The sequence below is a fragment of the Notolepis coatsorum genome (genome assembly GCF_963971535.1).
Source record: "Notolepis coatsorum genome assembly, chromosome: 5".
Classification (NCBI taxonomy): domain Eukaryota; kingdom Metazoa; phylum Chordata; class Actinopteri; order Aulopiformes; family Paralepididae; genus Notolepis; species Notolepis coatsorum.
Genome location: NC_140169.1, coordinates 127,426,731 through 127,432,157, shown reverse-complemented (window position 1 = coordinate 127,432,157; position 5,427 = coordinate 127,426,731).

The window sequence follows — 5,427 nt, the reverse complement described above, 5'->3', positions numbered from 1 at the left end:
AACCCCATGACCTTTTTTCATAACATCACAGAAAAGTATCTATTTGAAACTCTCTCAACCCCATAGTAAATTGTAATATAGATCTGTTTTACTCATTCAACATTACCAATGTAAACAAACCTCCAAATACAGAAAATACAATTAGAAACGAGTTTAGTTAGTCCTTGTGTCAAGCCTTGTCTCCACTAGCCAGGGTTTAGTGGGTGTGGGAATAACTAGAGGGTGAGGCCCCACGACACGATATTATCACAATACTAGAGTCGGGATCATTTTATATCACAATATTGCGATATATTACAATTTGTAATATAAATTATGTCCCCAATACTTTTTTTCTAATAAGATAACGTTTTCAGTCTGTTCACCTCATTCCAATAATTTCTATTGAAGTAAAAAGATTGTAAAAAAAATAAATGATATTGATACTTGGCATCACTGTATGAATATAATATTGGCACGCAAAATATTGCAATATATTGCTGTATAGATTTTTTCCCCCACCCCTAGGGTTTAATCATGCTGTGACCTTTCTGGCCCACAGTTGAGTGTCATCCCGATTCTGACCACCAGAAGACTAATCAATTACTCATTATCACGTCCCATATGTAAATCGAACCTTATCAATATCAGTGTTCAACCACAGACTGTCTCACGCCCAACTACAGAACCCGTACAGCTAAAACTAGCACTGTTCAACGTTAGAGCGCTGAAACAAAAATTATTTCTGATAAATGAACTCATAGTAAAACATGGTGTACATTGTATGTTTTTAGTAGAGACATGGCTAGACAACATCACTGGTGTAGCAACACTGATTGAGACCTGCCCTTCCAATTTTAAATTCTATCAATCAAACAGACAGAGTGGGAGGGGAGGAGGAATAGCAGCAATCATCTCCACTCAATTTGTGTGCAGTGATATTGACCTGGGACATTTTTTATCATTTGAATACCTTGCTATTGTATTGAAAACAGAACTGCCAGTAGTATGTGTGACATTGTATCGACCACCAAGGTACTCGCCACTCTTCATACAGGAATTTTCAGAACTCATATCGATCTGCATTACCAGGTATGATAGAATCATTCTTAATGGATATCTAAACATTCATATCAACAAAAAGGATGACCCCAGGGGTTGTGAGTTTCTGAACCTACTGGACAGTTTTGGACTGATGCAACATGTTCACGAGGCCACCCACCAACATGGCAACACTCTGGACCTACTAATAACAACAGGGCTAAACATTGAGAAAACAAATTCCAATTTCTGACCATTATTGTGTGTTCTATGGTACAAGCCTAATATTACATAGGACCAGAAGCGAATTCCTAGTTCACAGAAGGTTTCTGGACGCTAGAGCTGAAGCAAAATTCTCTAGTATGATGAAATCATATGACCAATGCAGTGAATCCTCCTTAAATCAGATCAAAACTTCCACAGCACCTTGTCAACAGTGTTAGATACTGTCCCCCTCTGAAGGTTAAAAAGGTAAAAACTGATAGAATCTCTCCATGGTTAAATAAAACCAATGTTAAAGATAACAAGAGAAAATGTAGGATAGCCGAGCGAAAATGGAGGAAATTCAAACTCACAGCTCACTTTAATTTATACAAAGACGCCATGGGCGCATACAATAAGGCAATACAACTTGCGAGAAAGGAATATTTTTCCAAAATGATATCAGAAAATATGGGTAACTCCAGGGTACTTTTTTCCACCATCGACCGGCTGATTAACATGCCACCCCCCCATATACCGCAGCAATCAGCCACAAAATGTGAAGAGTTCGCAGTTTTCTTTAATGAAAAAATATCATTGATTAGAGCAAGCATTGCCTCTGATATAGATCTGGCTGTGAGTGGAAACCCACCTGAGATAACTATGGGGGAATTCACATGTATTACATTACCTGACCTCTGTAAGATTGTCTCTGAGTGTAATTCCGCCACCTCCTGCCTTGATCCTATACCAACAGCATTTCTCAAGCGGGTGTTCGATAGTGTCTCAAATCATGTCCTTGAAATCATAAATATGTCGCTTCAAACAGGTACTTTTCCAGATGCATTTAAAACGGCTGTAGTAAAACCACTACTAAAGAAAACAAACTTAGATGTAAACGAACTAAAAAGCTATAGGCCAATATCGAACCTTCCATTTATCAGCAAGATATTAGAAAAGATAGTCTCAGTACAAATAAACTCCTTTCTCAAAGATAATAACATCATGGAGGAATTACAATCAGGTTTCAGAACAAATCACAGCACTGAAACTGCCCTTACTAAAATAGTTAGCGACCTCAGGCTAAACTCCGATGCTGGCAAAGTCTCAATTCTTGTCCTATTGGACCTTAGTGCAGCGTTCGATACGATTGACCATACTATCCTGATCAGTCGTCTTGAAAGACTGGTTGGCTTTTCCGATCATGTACTAAATTCAAGTCAAGTCAAGAGTTTTATTTGTCACGGCATACGGATATACAATGAAATGCGGGTGGTCTTGCCCGCAACGATGTGCAATTGGTACAACATATAATAGAATCCAATACAAAAATGTGTGCAATAAAATTGTGCAATAACAGGTAGCAGGTAACAATAAATTTGTGCAATAACGGGTAACAGTTAACAGTTAACAGTAGTAGTAATAGTAGTGCAATACACTGTTACTGTTGCTAATACTAATTTAAAGTGGCCTTTCCTTTTGGCAATAAGTGGGGTGCGTGCGGCCTGAGTGTGTGCCCGCTCATGCTAAAGTGTTACAGTGGTACTCAGTGTTCATTGTTCAGGACTCTGATGGCCTGGGGGAAGAAGCTGAGCCTAAGCCTCTCTGTCCTAGTAGCTGGGGTTCGCAGGCGTCTGCCTGACCTCAGCAGCTGGAACAGGCTGTTATTGGGGTGGTGAGGGTCTTTCATTATCCTGCAGGCTCTGGATTTGCACCTCTTGTTGTATAGAACCTGCAGGGGAGGTAGTGCAATACCCGTGGTACGCTCGGCTGAGCGCACCACTCTCTGTAGGGCCTTCTTGTCTTGTGCCGTGCTGTTTCCATACCAGGCAGTGATGTTTCCAGTCAAGATGCTCTCTACAGCTCCTGAGTAGAAGGACTGGAGTATCTTCCCCGATACTCTGAACTTCCTTAACTGTCTCAGGTGGTAGAGGCGCTGTTTCGCCTTCTTTACTACTGTGTCTATGTGTGTTGACCATGTCAGATCCTCTGAGATGTGGACCCCCAGGTACTTAAAGCTGCTCACCCTGTCCACGGTAGCCCCGTTAATAATCAGTGGTGTGTGTGTCTCCTGCTGTCCTCTCCTATAATCCACGATCAGCTCCTTGGTTTTACCAATGTTCAGGAGCAGGCTGTTGTCCTGGCACCAGCGTTCCAGTACCTCAACCTCCTCCCGGTAGGCCTTCTCGTCGTTGTCCGAGATCAGCCCCACCACCACCGTGTCGTCTGCGAACTTCACTATGGAGTTGGAGCTGAACTTGGCCACACAGTCGTGTGTGTAGAGTGAGTACAGCAGGGGGCTTAGAACACAGCCCTGGGGGGACCCGATGCTCAGGGTGATGGTGTTGGAGGTCTGACCCCCCACCCTGACCGCCTGGGGTCTTTCACTCAGAAAGTCCAGTACCCAGGCGCTCAGGGCGGAGCTCAGACCCAGCTCGATCATCTTGTCCACCAGTCTGGTGGGGACTATGGTGTTGAACGCTGAGCTGTAGTCAATGAACAACAGTCTCACATAGCCCCCCTTCTGACGGTCAAGGTGGGAGAGGGTGCTGTGCAGTACCTGGGAGACCGCGTCGTCAGTGGACCTGTTTGTCCTGTATACAAATTGCATAGGGTCCAAATTGGCTCATAACATACATTAAGGGGAGAAGGTTCTATGTTAAGCTTGGAGACAATGTATCCGAGAAACATGACAGCAACTTTGGAGTTGCACAAGGAAGCTGCCTTGGTCCATTACTCTTCTCACTATATATGCTGCCCCTCGGGGACATCATTCGAGACCACAATGTATGCTTCCATAGTTATGCTGATGATACACAACTATATATCTCCGCAGAACCAAATAACACTACAGCCATACAGTCCATTACAAACTGTCTGTTAGCAATAAACAAGTGGATGAACAATAACTTCCTAAAATTAAACGAAAGCAAGACCGAAATCCTATTGATCGGCCCAAAAGCGAAAAGGGAAGTGCTGTGTGAAAATCTGGGGAGTCTGTCAGCCTATGTAAAGACTGAGGTTACAAGCCTAGGTGTCATCTTGGACTCAGACCTGACCTTTAAGTCTCATATTAATAAGGCCATGAAAACGTCATTCTTCCACCTAAGAAACATAGCGAAAGTAAGACCTTTCGTAAATAAAAAGGATGCAGAGACACTGATTGAGTGCCACAGAACACTGAACTATCCACACACAAGCACACATGAACACACACACGACACGCACGCTGTGCACGCTCACACACTAGCAGCCACTTAACACTTTAACATGAGCGGGCACACACTCATGCCGCACACTTATGGCCAAAAGGAAAGGCCACTTTAAATTAGAATAACAGGAACTTCAACAGTGTATTGCACTACCAAAGCTACCTAGCATGTCCTATATGCTCTGTAAATAACTATGTACAGATACCGAGATGTCACACCATGTTACCTGTTACTTGTTTATTGCACAATGTTGTTTTTATTGGATTCTATTATATGTTGTAACACTGTATTGCACATCGTTGCGGGCAAGACCACCCGCATTTCATTGTATACTTGTATGCCGTGACAATTAAAACTCTTGACTTGACTTGACTTGATTCATGCTTTTGTCTCAAGCCGGCTTGACTATTGTAATGCACTGTTCACTGGTCTTCCCAAAGCAACCATTGGGAAGCTTCAGCTTATCCAAAACTCTGCAGCTCGATTACTAACTCATACAAAGAGAAGAGAACATATCACTCCAGTCCTAGCCACTCTGCACTGGCTTCCAATAACTCATAGAATTGATTTTTTTTTTTTGATCCACTTTTTCTCCCATTTTTCTATATTTTTCTCCCATCCCAATTTCGTATCATCCAATTCAACCCTCCCCTGTCACGAACGCTGTTTCTTGCCTCCCACAAGCCGGCTGCAATGTGGACTAAGTCATACATAGCACAAGTCCCCTCCGGTACTTGAGGTAACAGCAGTCGCATCTTTTCACCTGCGCAGCTCGATCTCTCAGTGTCGAGGAGTAACGCGTGGGAGGCTCACGCTGCCCCCGACACTTCCTGATTCTACTGCGCAGGCGCACCAACCGACTTGTAGGAGTCGCTTGTTCACAACGTTCGATCCCCACCCTTCAGTTTTCCCTCCCCGTAATACGGCCAATGTGTATTACTGCGGACGACCAGCCAAACTGAAAAACAATGTGGAGAGCTGGATTCGAACACGC